Consider the following 18,932-nt stretch of genomic DNA (forward strand, 5'->3'; position numbering starts at 1 on the left):
AGTCTTGCCTAGGGTCACACAGCTAGTAAGTGTCAAGTGTCTGAGGCCAGATTTGAACTCAGGTACTCCTGAATCCAGGGCCGGTGCTTTATCCACTGTGCCACCTTGCCGCCCCCAAGATGAGACTTCTTGACTCCAGGTCCAGTACTCTATCCACTGTGCCACCTAACTTGCTCCTAGAGAACAAGAAGTTATACCTATTCCTCTCCTTGGCCCTGTATAAAAGGAGTGATACGCTTCCTGTGTGAAAAAAATAGTCAGATATGGAGAGAGTACCAAGAGACATGCTGTCCTCAGGAGAAAACTACATGTAAAATTTGCATTCTGGAGGACAAATATCTCCCTTTCCACCAATGAGCCCCATCTCTTGAGTTCAGGAAAACCAGGTTCATGTCCTGGGTGAGACTGACCCCTAAAGAGAGGAGATATTACTTTTCTTAAAGTCTTGGGCTCTACCACAGTAGAAGCAGGGTGGGGGGATATCTCTAAAATAAAGCTAAAATTTGGCTTAGTTCTAGGGTCTCCCCAAATAGATTAACAGGATTCCATAAAGAAAGGTCTCATATGTACAAAGTAGATCCCTAGCTGCTATTTCCCAGAAATCTGGTTCTTGAAACATCAAGACAGAAAATACTTTGTAGGACTAATCAAAAACCATTTTACTTTCATCTCAGAGCTTCACTATCGAAGCAATTCATTCAAGGACCATATCTTCTTGAAACCCAGGAAATGTCCTGGGCTTTCTAAGACCTTTTATCTATACTGTCTTCCTGGTGGTAGCAATCTTTGCATCTCTGAGTTGTGAAGATCACCTCTTTTTGGGTGACACCATCTAGATCCAGGAGCTCCTGAACTCGTGATGTTGCCATCAAGTCTAGAAACACACATTTTACACTTGCTTTCATCCACCTAGGATCTACTCTCAGACTCACCTAAAGAACTGCATGTTCTGATGATATATAAGAAGAAATGGCAAGGCTGGGCCAGAGGAGGAGAGGCTGTGAGGGAAGGACAAAGATATCTTCTCCCACTGGAAATCTGAAGAACAACTTTTGACATATTTGACTTATCGGGTAATGGGGGGGGCGGAGACAGAGACACAGAGAGAGAGAGAGGCAGAGAGACAGACAGACAGACAGATAGAGACAGAGATATAGAGAGACAGAGAGAGAGAGAGAGAGAGAGAGAGAGAGAGAGAGAGAGAGAGAGAGAGAGAGAGAGAGATCACTATTAAAGTCTACTTACTGAGTGGATGACTTCCCCTGACTCTTTGGTATAGCCCTGAGTATATGACCTTCTACAAGGCATAAGCCCATTCCTATATTCCACAGAATATCTCCCCTACAATCCCATTCCCACACAATCTCCATGTGATATATCCTAACCAGAGCACAAGTCAACAGAAATAGCCAGGGCAGCTAGGTGGCACAGTGGATAGAGCACTGGCCCTGAAGGCAGGAGGACCTGAGTTCAAATCCGGCCCCCGACACTTAACACTTGCTAGCTGTGTGAGCCTGGGCAAGTCACTTAACCCCAATTGCCTCACCAAAAAAAAAAAGAAAAAAAAAAGAAAAGAAATATGCTCAGCTACATGGGATGTGCCCTAGTCAAGCAGATGAGGGGAGAGGAGATTCTCCCATATACCAGCACATTGCTTTTGGTAAGTATCAGGGTAGGAAAGCAGTAAGAAAGGCAGAAATCTAGGATAATGAGGTCATAGAGAGCTGGAAAAGACCTTGGAAGTTCTCCAATTCAAGCTAACACTTTACAGAGAAAGAAGTAAGACCTCAAAAGATAAAATGATTTGCTAATATTTACACAGGTGATAAGTAGCCAACTTGGGATTTGCACTCAGCTCTTGTTAATTCTAAATCCAGTGATCTTTCCACTGCTCTGCAAGGGGAAGGTTCTTGGAAGACCCAGTGGAAAGGGAGGGCAGAGGAGAATCACCAGGGAAGAGTAAGTGCTGAATTTATTAAGGGGTGGGGCTAGGTGAGGCAGCAGCTATTCCACCATAGGCAAGCTGCCTTTGCTTCTGATCCCACAGTGATCATAGAGATGCATGTGCTAAGCCAGGTGGTGAATCTGGGGCCAGAGCTCACTCTATCCCACCCTGGGAGAAAAGCACCCAGGCTTCATTCCAGAGTACCTGATGAGGAATGATAGCTTAGGCAGGGCAAACTAATGAGCTGGAGGTGATGAAAGCATGCCCCTCTCCCAGGAAGACCTTCAGATGAGACTATCTGGGACACAACCTATATTAACCTGTGGGAATACTAGCTCTAGTTGACAAGGATGAAAAGGAGTAATCTTGTTATTTAACTCAACTAATCATGGAACTTGCCAAAAGGACTTCTTTAAACCGCAAGAGCTTCCACTGGTTTTCACCAAGCACACCTACCCACCTTAAAATACACCAGCAAGGGGAGCTTCCCAGAACTCCAAGCTTGAGAAAAGACACCATAAATAAGTAAGCAGGGACCGGGTACAATTTCCTTTGTTTAGCTTGAGTGTCCAAAAGCCACATTGTTGTTTTATTCATGTCAATATCTCATTTCCTTCCTAGGTTTCAAAGATGATGAAATCAAAAAGAAAAGAAAAAGACATTAGCAACATAAGTTAATAGACCCCAAATTCATCAATATTTCCAATGGGAAAAAAAAATGTTCACTTGGTTTAAAAAAAAAGATCAAGGCAACCCCGCCATTTCCATTTTCTCTTGTTTGACTGGGTCCTATACTTTCTTTTTCCCTCTCATTTCTAAATGGTCATGTAATAAGAAATGCTTGGTAGATCAGCATCTGCTTGAAAATACTGGTGCACAAAAGGTGGGATATACTGACTTTATCACTCTATTTAACATAGACAGGTCAATAGCTGTCATCCTCTGGGACCATTCCTATATGTCAGAGTTCTGTTGGCATGAGTTTTGAGGGGCTCAAGCTTCCAATAAGGGGAAGAATACTAATTAAACAGGACACTAGGTTCAGATGATTAGTGTTATATTAGGGCCACAAATTGAATTGTCAGAGTTGAAAGCTGGAAAGGTACACAAGACATCATAGAGTCCATCTCCCTCATTTTCACAGATAAGGAAACTGAAATTCACACTGATGGAAAGAGACTTGAGTGCTAGTCCTAGTTCTCCCACTAGTTTGATGTGTGACCATGGACAAGTCATTTAAGTTTTTGCAAAGAGCACATCGTTTCCTAAGTCAATACCTTTTGACTCTGCTCCATGCTTAAAGTGCACACTCTCCTCCCCTCTGACTCATAGACTCACTCATATCCTTTAAGAATAAGCTCAAGTATCTACTTCTACAAAAACCACTGCTCTACTTGTTTAGGTAATTCTCTAAGAGTTTCAGAGAAGTTAGTAGAGGGAATTTCATCACCCAGGATTTTCATATATCAAAGATATTGCAGGTCCAGGTTCCTGCCCTAGCCCTTTGTAGCTTTGGGGCCTGGCACCCAATAATCACATATAAGATGCTAATTGACTGATGATTCTATGTGATCTTGGGCAATTCATTTTGCTCCTCTAAGCCTCAGTTTCCTCAACTATAAAATGTAGGGTTGGACTAAATGATATCTCAGGTTCCCCAAGGTTCTGCATCCTGGTGATCTTATTTGAAGATATCTTCATTTTAAGTCTTCTCTTCTCCAGGGTAAATATCCTTTGTTCCTTCAACCAGTCTACTCATGAAATGATTTAAAAGTCACTGAAGCAAGGGGGCAGCTAGGTGGTGCAGTGGATAACGCACTGGTCCTGGATTCAGGAGGACCTGAGTTCAATTCTAGCCTCAGACACTTGACACTTACTAGTTGTGTGACCCTGGGCAAGTCACTTAACCCTCATTGCCCTGCAAAAAAAAAAAAACACAACCCAACAAAAAAGAACACAACAACAACAACCAAAAAACCCTCTAGAATAACGATTTTTTTAAAAAAGAGAAAGGAAAATAAAAAGTTGCCATTTGGGGCAGGTAGGTGGTGCAGTGGATAGAGCACCAGCCCTGGAGTCAGGAGGACCTGAGTTCAAATCCGGCCTCAGACACTTGACACTTACTAGCTGTGTGACCCTGGGCAAGTCACATAACCCCAATTGCCTCACCAAAAAAAAAAAAAAAGTCACTGAAGCTGCTGAAGTCTTTCTCATTTCCCTAGGAAAGGGACTGGCTTCTCTTTGGAGAATAGGTCATGACTATCTCTATTTCTTCCTGGGTTTCAAGAATCTTTTCACATCAGTGTTAGAGTGTGCTGACTTCATGAATAAATTACTTTTCATTTTTTCATTCTATTTTAGATTTTTTACCACAAGTGCTCACTCTGGCACCTCAAAGACCTTAACACCGTACCATATTTCATCTCATGTTTTGATCCCTCTCATCTTCCATAGTTCAAGAAAGATATTTATGATTTGTTTTCTTTCCAAATAATTTGACTCTTGTCCTAAGGTTATTCAGTACAAAAGAAATAGATTTTCAGAGTCAAAAATAGATTTAGATATCATCTAGTTTAACCACTCATTTTACAGATGAAGAAACTGAGATCCAGAAAAGTAAAGTGACTTTCCCAAAGAATGAAGCATTTATTAAGTGTCTACTCTGTGCCAGGTCCTTTCTAAGTATTTTACAAATATTCTCTCATTTTATCCTCACAACAATCCTTGAGATATAGGTGTTATTATAATTTCCCTTTTACAATAGAAGAACCTAAAGCAGGCAGTTGTTAAGTGACATATGCAGGATTACATAGCTAGTAAGAATCTGAAGCCAGATTGGAACTTATGTCTTTCTGACTCCAGACCCTCTACTCTATCCACTGAGTGCTCTAGGTATTTCTCCGTAGTAGCAGAACTGGCATTAGATTCAAGGTGTCCTGCCTCCCAGCTACTCTTAATTTTCAGGTAGTCTCTTGACCTGTGCCCTAGTATGATTCCCTAATGCCTATGATTTTAGAATACTGTGAAATTAGTGGTTGGTCTGTTTTAGCCACAGTCATTTTAAAAATCAATTTTCTACATTGATTTCTACTGAGGACTGGGTTATTTTCACCAATTAGGTAAAGATCACTAGCTTTTTCTATACTTCAGTTTTCTGCCTTCTCAGCCTTTTTTCTCCACTTGTATGTCACTTTTTGTCAATCTCAATTACCAACACATGGCACAGCCTATCTTCAGTGTGATCCAAAGTCCATTGCTTTCTATTCTTGCAAAGAGCAATAGCACATTCCAGGGGTTAGGTATCACTTTATTTCTGTTGCTTCTGTCAATGTGGTGCGAGTGGTGCCTATTTATATTACATGTGGGCCTAATCTAGAGGAACTGAGCTGGGTATCACATTTTAGGACAGACACTGATAAGACAGTACAGTCAGAGGAGGGTGACTGGGATAGTGAATGGCCTTGAGACAGTATCATATAAGGATCAGCTGGAGAAACTGAGGACGTTTAACCTGGAGAAAAAATGCCTCAACATGAAAACTCTGTCTTCAATATTGGAATAGCTGCCATATTAAAAAAGGATTAGATTTGTTCTACTCTGCCCCAAAGGACAAAATAAAGGCCAATTGGTGGGAGTGATAGGAAAAGAGCATCACAGACTTTCAGAGTTGAAAGGGTTCAGGTTCAGATAAAAGAATTCAGAAGTCATATGGCCCAATCTATACCACCAAAATAATTCCCATTGCAATACTCATGACAAGTAGTCTTTCTTTGTTTAAAGACTTCCAACTGAAAGGGAACCTACCATAGCTCATTCTACTCTGAGATATCTCCTGTTAGGAAATGTTTCCTTACATTGTCTAAAGCAACTTCTACTCATTCTTCCTAATTCTGTCACTAGGCAGTAAGTGGTACAGTCTATAGAGTGCTGGTCTTAGAGCCAAGAGTACCTGAGTTCAAATCTGGCCTCAGACACATACTAGCTTTGTGACCCTGGGCAAGACACCTCTGTTTGCCTCAATTATATAAACTGAAAAACAGGGATAATCATGGAATTTATATCCCAGGGTTGTTGTAAAGTTCAAATGAGATAATATTTGTAAAGCACTTAACACAGTGCCTAGTACATGGTAGGTTTGAATAAATGCTTGTTCCTTTTTCTTCCTTCTACCTTGGGAGGCCAGGCAAAACAAATCTAATTCCTCTTACTCGTGTTGTTGTTGTTCAATCATTTCAGTCATGTCTGACCTTCTGTGACCCCATTTGGGGTTTTCTTGGCAAAGATACTGGAGTCGTTTGCCATTTCCTTCTCCAGCTCTTTTTACAAATGAGGTACTGAGGCAAATAGGGTTTGCCTAGGACTTGCCCAGATTCACACAGCTAGCAAGTGTCTGAGGCTAGATTTGACCTCATGAAGATAAGTCTTCCTAACTCTAGGCCTGACACTCTATTCCACCTACTTGCCCTATTGTGCCCATGATGGCTTTTCAAGTGCTTGGAAATCAATATTATGTCCCCCCTTAGTCTCCTCAGATTTTAGCTAAAAATAAGGAACTTCCTAACCATTAAAAGCTATTCAAAGTTGGCATAGATGCTTCAGGAGGCAAGTGTTCCCTCCCAATCCCTGAAGGTTTTCAAATAGAGATTGGATGACAGCTTACTGAGGATGCTATAAAGGAGATTCCTACTCAGATCCAGGTTGGAATAGATGAACTCTGGACTCTGTGATGAAATAATGACATTTAGCAGATACTCAGAGACCCACCTGGAGATTAATCTAGACTGATTGAATCAAGTGAGAGTGATTAACTGCTGATTAGCCTACTTCAAGTTAACTGGATGGTAATCACACCTTGAGAACACCTTCAGAACCAATGGATTTGGATGATGCCAACCAATCAGCTTGAAGCAGTGCTTAAGGACCGCCTCTGTTCCAGACCTATAAAAAGCTTCCACAATCAGTTTGCTGGAGAGAGTTTGTGATTGAAGCAGGCTTGTGGCAGAGGACTTGAGGAAGAACCAGACCAGGCTGGAACTCTAGACTAAATAGGCTTTTTTCTTAACTTTCTGAACTCCATGGGAATATCTGTATGCTTTAATAAATGTTTAATGCCCAAGGACTGGTGCTAAAGCTTCTAATTTAAGGCGACCACAATTTAGATTTTAAATATCACAGGTCCTTTCCAGTTCTGTGATTCTTTGATTTTCCAATTCTGTGATGAAAGTTTTTCAAGAAGATTTATCAGAGATCTGCTTCAATTCACATCCAATCCAGTAAACATTTATTATGTACTAAGTGCTTGGTACTGAGCTAAGGGCTGGGCATATAATTAATAAAAAGAAAGACAGTTCCTGCCCTCAAGGAGCTCACAGTCTAATGGGAGGTAGACAACACACAAAAGGAGAAAGGAAAGAGATGGGGGGACCATAAGGTACCTGACCCTGTTAAGTGGACTAGAAACCAAGAAGAACAGCAGATGTAGAGTGGAGTGAGCAAAAGTCCAGTTTTTGTCCTCTATAAAGGAAAACATTGGGAGGAATTTGGCACTCCACCCTCTCACCCACAGATCAGAGAGGAGAGGAGGCTGAGGGAGGTGGTGTCAATCAAGGCTTGAGTTAGCCGCATAGAGGTAAGATATTCCACTAATCTGAATTTTATTTGTTTAGATAGCCTGAAACAAGGTTTATTTTTGTGTTAGTTAAGAAAAAAAGGTTTACAAAACAAGCCTCACACTTGGCAGAGGCACTGGAAAGAGCTCTGGCTCCGGAGTCTGAGGGACTGAATTGAAATCCTACCTCTGACACTACCTTGTGACTTGGACAAATCATTTAATCTACCTGTACCTTAGTTTCTTCATCTATAAAATGAAGAGGCTGGACCAGGTGGTCCCTAAAGTCTCTTCTACATCTACACTTCTGATACTATAAGATCCTATAAGAACTAGCATTTATCAACTTATAGCTTGAAACCAGTGCTTTCTAGCTGATCAAAAGCATTCTGCAGTCTTTCCTCATGCTTCTTCAACATCTTTCCAAATCCAATGAAATCACCCTATACACTGCCAGAAAGTCAAGGATATCTTGTACTCATGGCTTGATAACCAGTCCAAGTGCTTGGTCTGCTGTGCTAAGTCTAATACTCTACACGCAAACAGCTCTGACTAGTCTTTTTCCATACTACCAGTAGAGGTGAGACAGAGACTAGGAGACTCTTTAATGATCCCATTACCACAAAGTTCCTTCAGATGTTTTCTGAGGTCTTCCATCTCAGACAGGACAATTTTCTGAAAGAATTCTCCAAAAGAGTGGGAGTCCATAAACCAAACGAGGAAGAAGACACTAGTTGTTACCATCCACGGGGGGAGTATGATTTGAGATGTGGGGTAGAAGCACAGAATCAGCTAAATAATACCATAGAGCTAGTAAACCTCACAAATTTGTTAAGTATCTCTCATTAACCTCCTTATTTCCTATCATTTCTAATAACCACCATCCTGCAAAAAGAAGTGCATAAGAGTCCCAGGGTTATAGGCTGCCAGATAGGGGAAAAGGTGTTCCATGCTAAGGGGGACCCTTCTTATCAAGCTCATCCCAAATGATTTGTACACATTAGGAAAAAGGAAATAAAACCAAGCAGGAGTGAGGAGAAATAAAAAGCACACTGAAATTTACTTGGGCTATAAAAGTCAATTAAGCCATGACAACTCCCTCTACTTCCCATGTAAAAAGGCTGACTTCCCAGTATCTGAGCTTCTATGAAGAGGTGGAAATGTAAGGGGCTAAAGAATGAGGAGGAATACCAGGCAAGAGCTACCGGGGATACAATTTTTAAAAGCTAAAAGACCAAAAGTCTAAGACAGGAAGTCTAGGCATAAGTCTAGTATGCAAACAGAAATTGGAATAACCAACAATGAGACTCATAAGGAAAAAAGTAAAAAATGAGAAAGTTTCCACAAACAAAAAATACATTTAACAAATATCATACTAAAAATCTTATGAAAACAAATGTTGAAAATTATCTTTACGTGTAACTGGAAAATAATAAAATACTTTTATGAAGGAAAAAAAGAACAAATATCATACTATGTAAGAAAATGAGCCAAAAATCCTAGTGGAGGGAAAAGGACAATACTATGAGCTTTCCAGAGATCATGGGAAAACAAATGAAGCTCCAAAATGGTTCAAAAGAGAAATTAAAAGTTGTTAAAAGAAGATATTAGGATGAAAATTAGGTTAGAAATTAGACCTCTCAAATCAAAATTAATGAAGTCAATCAAGAATATAAAAAACTTAGGTGACAGAATAGAGAATCTTATCCAAAAAAGTAGAAGCTCTGAAGAAGATGATGACACAATTGGAACATAAAAATACAGAAATAGAAGAAAAAGAAACAACAGACAGTAATTTTGAAAGACTGTAAGAATCCTATATAGAGCAAATTAAAGTCAGGATGTGAAGAGAGAACTTAACTATCAATGGTTGGGGTTTTTTTGTTTGTTTGTTTGGCCCAGGGTCACACAGCTAGCGTCAGGTGTCTGAGGCTGGATTTGAACTCAGGTTCTCCTGAATCCAGGGCCAGTGCTTTATCTACTGCGCCACCTAGTTGCCCCTATCAATGATTCTTCAAAAGAATATGATAAAGGGGCAGCTGGGTGGCGCAGTGGATAAAGCACTGGCCCTGGATTCAGGAGGACCTGAGTTCAAATCAGGCCTCAAACACTTGACACTTAAATCATTGCCCAGCAAAAGAAAAAAAAGAAAGAATATAATAAAAAATTTTAGGGGGGCGGAGCCAAGATGGCGGAGAGGAAACAGCAAGCTGCCTGAGCTCTCCTTCTGTTCCCTCAAAACGAACATTAAATCAAGCCTCAGGACGGATTCTGAAACTACAGAACCTGCAAAGAGACAGAGAGACACAGTCCTCCAACCAGAGATAATTTAGAAGACTTCAGGAAAAGGTCGGTCTGACTCGGGCAAAAGGGAGGCCCAGCACAGGGAAGCAACCCAGCGCCGAGGGGGTCGGGGCAAGTCAGCAGGAGCTGCGGGCCACAGCCGAACAACTGAGGCCCCTGGAACCTGGCCAAGAAAGACAGTGGAAAAACCTACCTGCACCAGCCAAGAGGGCCACGAACGGGTCAGGCGGGATCAGACGCCGGCGTCCGGCGCCTGGCTGGCCGAGCACAATCAGACAGGAAGTGCAGGACGGGGAATCTCCACACACCATAAAGGCCTCAGAGTAAAAACCCGGTCACACAGCACCTATATCCCTGCACAAGAAGCCCAAAACAGGGACCCTGGTGCCCCCAGAGCAGACCTCAACTTAAAGAATAAATAAATAAGCTGCAATAATGAGTAAGAAGCAAAAAAGAGCCCTCTCCATTGAGAGCTTCTGTATCAATAGGGAAGAAGCCAACACAAACTCAGATGAGGACAATAGCCTCAAATTGCCTACATCTGAAGCCTCATGAGGGAAGGTGAATTGGTCTCAAGAACAAAAAGCCTTCCTGGAAGAGCTCAAACAGGATTTTAAAAATCAATTGCAAGAGGTAGAAGAAAAAATGGGAAGAGAAATGAAAGCAAAACAAGAAAACTATGAAAAAAGAATCAGCAGCTTGGAAAAGGAAGCACATAATTTCACTGAAGAAAACAAAGCCTTAAAAAATTCATTTGGCCAAATGAAGAAAAAGGTGCATAATTTCACTGAAGAAAACAATACCTTAAAAAATTCACTTGGCCAAATGAAAAAAAGGTGCATAATCTCACTGAAGAAAACAATGCCTTAAAAATTAAAGTGGGACAGTTTGAAGATAAGGAATCCATGAGACACCAGGAATCAGTCAAGCAGAATCAAAAAAATGAAAAAATAGAAGAAAATGTGAAATACCTCATTGGAAAGACAACTGATCTGGAAAACAGATCTAGGAGAGACAATTTGAGAATCAGTGGACTGCCTGAAAGCCATGACCAGAAAAAGAATCTAGACACCATATTCCAGGAAATTATTAAGGAGAACTGCCCTGATATCATAGAATCAGAGGATAAAATCATCATTGAAAGAATCCACCAATCACCTCCTGAAAGAGACCCCAAAAGGAAAACTCCAAGGAATATTGTAGCCAAATTCCAGAATTATCAGGTGAAGGAGAAAAGACTCCAAGCAGCCAGAAAGAAGAAATTTAAATATCATGGAGCCACAGTCAGGATTGCTCAGGACCTGGCAGCTTCAACATTAAAGGACCGCAAGGCTTGCAATATAATATTCCGGAAGGCAAAGGAGCTTGGATTGCAGCCGAGAATCTATTACCCAGCAAAAATGTGCATTTTCTTTCAGGGGAAAAGATGGACATTTAATGACATTGGGGACTTTCAATCTTTCCTGGTGAAAAGACCAGAACTGAATAGAAAATTCGATCTCAACATACAAGACTCAAGAGAAGTTTAAAAAGGTAAACAGAGGGGGAAAAAAAGGTTACCCTATTAGGTTAAACTGTTTATATCCCTACACAGGAAGATAATACTCATAACTCTTAAGAACTGTAAATGTATTTGGGCAGAGAGAAGGACTTTATATAGAGGATATAAATATAAAGTGTCTTTGATGTGATGATACAAAAGAATTAAGGGGTTAAAAAGGGAGTCTATGGGGAGGAGAGGAAAGGGGAGGTGGAATGGGATGAATTATATCATATGAAGAGGTGAAAAAAACCTATTACAATAGAGGGAAAGAAAGGAGGGGGGAACATGGTTTCAACCCTATTCTCATTAGATTTGACTCAAAGAGGGAATAACATATACGTTCATTGGGATAAAGAAACTTAACTCATTCTTTAGGGAAATAAAAGGGGAAGGGAAAGGGGGGGACTGATAGAAGGGAGGACAAAAGCAAGGGAGAAAAGGGTAAAGAAAAGAGAGGGGGGTGATAAAAAGGGAGGGCAGATTGGGGGAGGCAGGGGTAAGAAGTAAAACGTCGGTGAGGAGGAATAGGGTGAAAGAAGGGGGGAAAAGTACAAAGGGGGTAAATAGAATGGAGGGGAATAGACAGTCAGTAATAATAACTGTGAATGTGAATGGGATGAACTCTGCTATAAAACGGAAGCGAATTGCAGAGTGGATTAAAAACCAGAATGCTACAATATGCTGTTTACAAGAAACACATTTGAAGCAGAGAGATACACACAGAGTAAAGGTAAAAGGCTGGAGCAGAATACATTATGCCTCAGCTAAAGTAAAAAAGGCAGGGGTAGTAATCCTTATCTCAGACAAAGTGCAGGCAAAAATAGATCTCATTAAAAGAGATAAGGAAGGAAATTACATCTTACTTAAAGGTACTATAGATAATGAAGTAATATCAATATTAAATATGTATGCGCCAAGTGGTGTTGCATCCAAGTTCTTAGAGGAGAAGTTAAATGAGTTACAAGAGGAATTAGACAGTAATACTATACTAGTGGGGGATCTGAATCTCCCCCTCTCAGAATTAGATAAATCTAGCCAAAAAGTAAATAAGAAAGAAGTGAAAGAGGTGAATAGATTACTAGAAAAGTTCGACATGATAGATGTCTGGAGAAAGTTGAATAGGGATAGAAAGGAATATACCTTTTTCTCAGCAGTACATGGCACATTTTCTAAAATTGACCATGTATTAGGGCACAAAAACATCATAGTCAAATGTAGAAAGGCAGAAATAGTAAATGCATCCTTCTCAGATCATGATGCAATAAAAATTACATGTAAGAAAGAGCCAGGGAAAAGTAGAATGAAAATCAATTGGAAACTAAATAATTTCATTCTAAAGAATGAATGGGCCAAACAAGAAATCATAGAAACAATCAATAACTTTATCCAAGAGAATGACAATAATGAGACAACATACCAAAATCTATGGGATGCAGCCAAAGCAGTGCTTAGGGGAAAATTTATAGCTCTAAATGCTTACATGAATAAAAAAGAGAAAGAAGAGATTAATGAATTGGGCATGCAACTTAAAAAGCTAGAAAAAGAACAAATTAGAACTCCCCAATTAGACACTAAATTAGAGATCCTGAAAATTAAAGGAGAAATTAATAAGATTGAAAGCAAAAAAACTATAGAATTAATCAATAAAACTAAGAGCTGGTTTTATGAAAAAACCAATAAAATAAATAAAATATTGGTTAATTTGATTAAAAAAAAGAAAGAAGAAAACCAAATTTACCAGTATCAAAAATGAAAAGGGTGATGTTATTACCACCAATGAAGTGGAAATTAAATCAATAATTAGGAATTATTTTGCCCAACTGTATGCCAATAAATTTGACAATCTAAATGAAATGGATGAATATTTACAAAAATACAAACTGCACAGGTTAACTGAAGAAGAAATAAAATCCTTAAATAAACCCATAATAGAAAAAGAAATTTAACAAGCCATTAATGAACTCCCTAAGAAAAAATCCCCAGGGCCAGATGGGTTTACGGGTGAATTTTACCAAACATTTAAAGAACAATTAATTCCAATATTATACAAATTATTTGGAAAAAATAGGTGAAGAAGGAGTTCTACCAAATTCGTTTTATGACACAAATATGGTGGTGATACCAAAACCAGGCAAAGCAAAAACAGAGAAAGAAAATTATAGACCAATTTCCCTAATGAATATTGATGCTAAAATCTTAAATAAGATATTAGCAAGGAGATTACAGCAAGTGATCACCAGGATAATACACTATGACCAGGTGGGATTTATACCAGGAATGCAGGGCTGGTTCAACATTAGAAAAAACTATTAACATAATCAACCATATCAATAAGAAAACCAACCAAAATCATATGATTATCTCAATAGATGCAGAGAAAGCTTTTGACAAAGTACAACACCCATTCCTAATAAAAACACTAAAGAGTTTAGGAATAGGTGGAGCTTTCCTTAGAATAATAAACAGTATCTACCTAAAGCCATCAGCAAGTATTATATGCAATGGAGATAAATTAGAGGCCTTCCCAATAAGATCAGGGGTGAAACAGGGATGTCCATTATCACCCCTATTATTTAATATTGTCCTAGAAATGTTAGCTTTAGCAATCAGAGAAGAGAAAGGAATTAAAGGAATTAGAATAGGCAAGGAGGAAACAAAACTATCACTCTTTGCAGATGATATGATGGTATACTTAAAGAATCCTAGAGAATCAACTCAAAAATGACTTGAAACAATGAACAACTTCAGCAAAGTAGCAGGATATAAAATAAATCCACATAAATCATCAGCATTTCTATACATGACCAACAAAGTCCAGCAGCAAGAAATAGAAAGAGAAATTCCATTTAAAGTAACGGTAGATAATATAAAATACTTGGGAGTCTACTTGCCAAGACAAACCCAGGAACTCTATGAACACTACTACCAAACACTCTTCACACAAATCAAATCAGATCTAAATAATTGGAAAGATATCAATTTCTCATGGATAGGCAGAGGTAATATAGTAAAAATGACAATACTGCCTAAATTAATTTACTTATTCAGTGCCATATCAATCAGACTACCTAAAAATTATTTTATACAGCTAGAAAAAATAATAACAAAATTCATCTGGAAAAACAAAAAATCAAGAATATCCAGGGAAATAATGAAAAAAAATTCACAGGAAGGTGGGTTAGCGATACCAAACCTGGAGCTTTACTATAAAGTGGCAGTCGTCAAAACTATCTGGTACTGGCTAAAAAATAGAGTGGTAGATAAATGGAATAGGCTAGGCTCAGGAAATGCAGTAGTAAATGACACTAGTAATTTAGTGTTTGATAAACCCAAAGACTCCGGCTTCTGGGATAGGAACTCAGTATTTGACAAAAACTGCTGGGAAAACTGGAAGATAGTATGGCAGAAATTAGGCATAGACCAACATCTTACACCTTATACTAAAATAAGGTCAAAATGGATACACAATTTAGACATAAGAGGTGATACCATAGGTAAATTAGGAGAGAAAGGAATAGTCTACCTATCAGATCTTTGGAAAGGAAAACATTTTTTGACCAAACAAGAGATAGAGTATATTATAAAATGCAAAATGGATGATTTTGATTATATTAAATTAAAAAATTTCTGTACAAACAGAAGCAATGCATCCAAAATTAGAAGGGAGGCAGAAAGCTGGGAAACAATTTTTGAGGCCAGTACTTCTGATAAAGGCCTCATCTCTAAAATATATAGGGAACTAAATCAAATTTATAAGAATCCAAGTCATTCCCCAATTGAGAAATGGTCAAAGGATATGAACAGGCAGTTTTCTGATGAAGAAACCAAAGCTATCTATTCCCATATGAAAAAATGCTCTAAATCTCTGATGATTAGAGAGATGCAAATTAAAACAACTCTGAGGTACCACCTGACACCTATCAGATTGGCTAAAATGACAAAAAAAGAAGATAATAAATGTTGGAGAAGCTGTGGGAAAATTGGTACACTAATTCATTGTTGATGGAGCTGTGAACTGATCCAAACATTCTGGAGAGCAATTTGGAATTATGCCCAAAGGGCGATAAAGCTGTGCATACCCTTTGACCCAGAAATTCCACTTTTAGGTCTTTTTCCCAAAGAAATCATGGAAGGGGGAAAGGGACCCACATATACAAAAATATTTATAGCTGCTCTTTACATGGTAGCAAGGAATTGGAAGTTGAGGGGGTACCCATCAATTGGGGAATGGCTGCACAAGTTGTGGTATATGAATACAATGGAATACTATTGTGCTGTAAGAAATGATGAGCAGGAGGAGTTCAGAGAAACCTGGAGGGTCTTACGTGAGCTGATGATGAGTGAGATGAGCAGAACCAGAACATTGTACACACTATCATCAACACTGAGTGTTGACCTACTGTGATGGACTATATTCTTCTCACCAATGCAGTGGTACAGAAGAGTTCCAGGGAACTCATAATAGAAGAGGATCTCCAAATCCAAGAAAAAAAAAAAAAAGAACTGTGGAGTATAGATGTTGATTGAACCATGCTATTTCTTTTGTTTTGGGTGCTGTTGTTTTGGGTTTTTTTTCCTATTTTGAGGTTTTGCATTACTACCCTGATTTTTTCTCTTATAACAGGATTAATGCAGAAATAGTATTAATGTTATTATGGATATATATATGTGTGTATATAGATATATATATGTATATGTATATAGATATATAGATATAACCTAGATTACCTGCTGTCTAGGGGAGGGGGGAGGGAGGGGAGGGAGGGGAGGGAGGGAGAAAAATCTGAAATTGTAAAGCTTGTATAAACAAAAGTTGAGAACTATCTTTACATGTAATGGAAAAAATAAAATACCTTATATGTAAAAAAAAAATTTAATCAAAATACCATACCATAGGCAACAGTACAATAAAGCCTCCCATAACTTTTCAATATTTATGCCAAAGTACTAGATTGATCAAACCACAGAGCAAAACTTAAAGCTTTCAAGTCTTTGAAAACTTAGTGGTTAAATGTCACAATTACAATACTAAACAAATTACTAAATACTAAAATTACATAATTATGCAGAATAAAGGCCTTTAACTATGAAGAAATGCCATTTGAATAATTCCATAGGCATGAGAAATTAGAGAAAAGAATGGACTAGGATATTCTAAAGATCAATGGAGCTCAAACTGCAACCCAAAATAACAAATCCTGAAAGCCAATCCTAATCATTAATGAAAAAAAGATGAACTTTCAACAAAATAAAAACATAGAAATGAGCAGAACATTTAACCAGCAAACACTCCAAACAAAGTAAACACAAAAGGTAAATAAGTAAAATTATCAAGAAAAAACTAAGCCAAAATCTATTTTCTCATATTTATGTTATTATTTTTAAAGTTTATTCTTTTCTTTTGGGGGGGGGTTAATGAGGATTAAGTGACTTGCCCGGGGTCACACACCTAGTAAGTGTCAAGTGTCTGAGGCTGGATTTGAACTCAGGTCCTTCTGAATTCAGGGATGGTGCTTTATCCACTGTGCCACCTAGCTGCCCCCAAATGTTATTATTTTTAAAAAGCAATTGGAATGTGATAATAAAGAGTACCTAAGGGACTAAAGATTTAAGGGGACCTTGAAGAATCAGGAAAAGGGAAGAAACATTGAATTAATATTGCATAGATTCCCTCTGATTGAATTGTTATTTTTGTCAAAGGCATAACATGAAAGTTACTTGAGTGAGGATAGGACTGATAAGAGACAGAATGGAGCTAGAGAGGAACCACATTTAGTACATAAATGAACAGAGAAGTGATAATAATTTCTTTAGTCTTTAGTCTTTTGTTTTGTTTTTGTTCTTGTTTTGTGGGGCAATGAGGGTTAAGTGTCTTGCCCAGGGTCACACAGCTAGTGTCGAGTGTCTGAGACCAGATTTGAACTCAGGCCCTCCTGAATCCAGGGCTGGTGCTTTACCCACTGAGCCACATAGCTGTCCCCAATTTCTTTAGTCTTTCAAGAAGAAAAGGGATGCTATGAGAGAGTAAGATAAAAGTAATGGAAGGTAGGGATTGGGTTTGGAGGAGATTGGAAAATGATTTCATACCCAGAAGGGGGAAATGAAAAGATGCAGTTAAAGAACGTTTCTAGTGTCTCTGGGCAAGGATTGTTTGTACCTCCTAGGACTGGATCCCAATCTAGGAGAGGCATTGTAAATCTTGGCCTTAGAAGGGGTTAGTGATTATGAGAAGGGTTGGGAATTAGATCAGTCCTAATGTCTAAAGAAGAAAAGTGGCTCTTACCACATGGCATAGCTTTCATTAAATGATACTTCAGGGGCAGCTAGATGGTGCAGTGGATAGAGCACTGGCCCTGGATTCAGGAGTACCTGAGTTCAAATCCGGCCTCAGACACTTAACACTTACTAGCTGTGTGATCCTGGGCAAGTCACTTAACCCCAATTGCCCCTCAAAAAAAAATGATACTTCACTCAGGAATTGATAAGTCTAACAGGAAGGCTCAACAGGAAAGGGTACTAACCAAAAACAAACAAACAAAACTAAAGGGAAGATAGGTGAGATCTACAAATGCAATGACATAGAGGGGCTCAAATTTGTTAACCCAGAAGCTTTACATTAAAGAGAGTTATAAATAAGGAACAAGTATATGTGTGGCCAATGAATAGGAGTATATAATGCAAAATATATTAGTACAGAAGAGTCACCCAGAAATTTATTGAGCCACCCAGAAATACGTATCTATTATACATTTCCTACCGAGCAAGTAAGCTGGAGAGTCAAGGAGATCTCTGGTATTTTGGGAGAGAAAGGGTAGTTTGGGATACTTTGAAAAAAGGAACTCAAAAATAATGGTGGATGCAAAAAAGTCAAATGAGAAGGGGTTAAGGGGATAAAAATAAGGAGTGGGACACACTAAATGAATACTTCATGGAAAGAAAGGGATCAAAAGGATATTACTAAAAAAAAGAATATCACTTAAGTCAGACGCTGAGTGACAAAAGGCACTGAATCCAATCAGCTCTTCAAAAAGCACCTCCTCTTTCCCAGTCAGCACAGCTCCTAACATACAGATAAAGAAGCTGTCTGTTTCTAGTCAGTTGTCTCAGCTCAAAGTAACTGTTGTTTTCTCTTTTTATGTTCTGTCTTATTGTTTCTGATGTCTTGGCTTCTAAAAAAATTACTCTTGTCACCTTCTCTCTCTTCAGTTACATGCTTCTTCCTACCTCTCCTGTGCTCAGTTTCTTTGATCACTGGCTCAAATGAAGGTCTCCACACATAGAATAGCCCAGGTTGAATAATTCAAATCCTCGGCTCTATGTATGACACAAAAAGGACAATACGCACAATTTTCTGAAGGTACACAGATGGTTCTTTGACTTATGGTCTCATCAGTATCCTTCAATATTCTGAAAATAATCACATGAAAATGAGCTAATGGCCATAATTCACTGCAACCATCTTTACCTCAATCACTGTTCTTGCTTCTGAACTGCTTTTAAACAGATCCTCTTAGCGTATTTAATCTAAGAGA

The sequence above is a fragment of the Dromiciops gliroides genome, chromosome 1 (assembly GCF_019393635.1).
Source record: "Dromiciops gliroides isolate mDroGli1 chromosome 1, mDroGli1.pri, whole genome shotgun sequence".
In the NCBI taxonomy this organism is placed as follows: domain Eukaryota; kingdom Metazoa; phylum Chordata; class Mammalia; order Microbiotheria; family Microbiotheriidae; genus Dromiciops; species Dromiciops gliroides.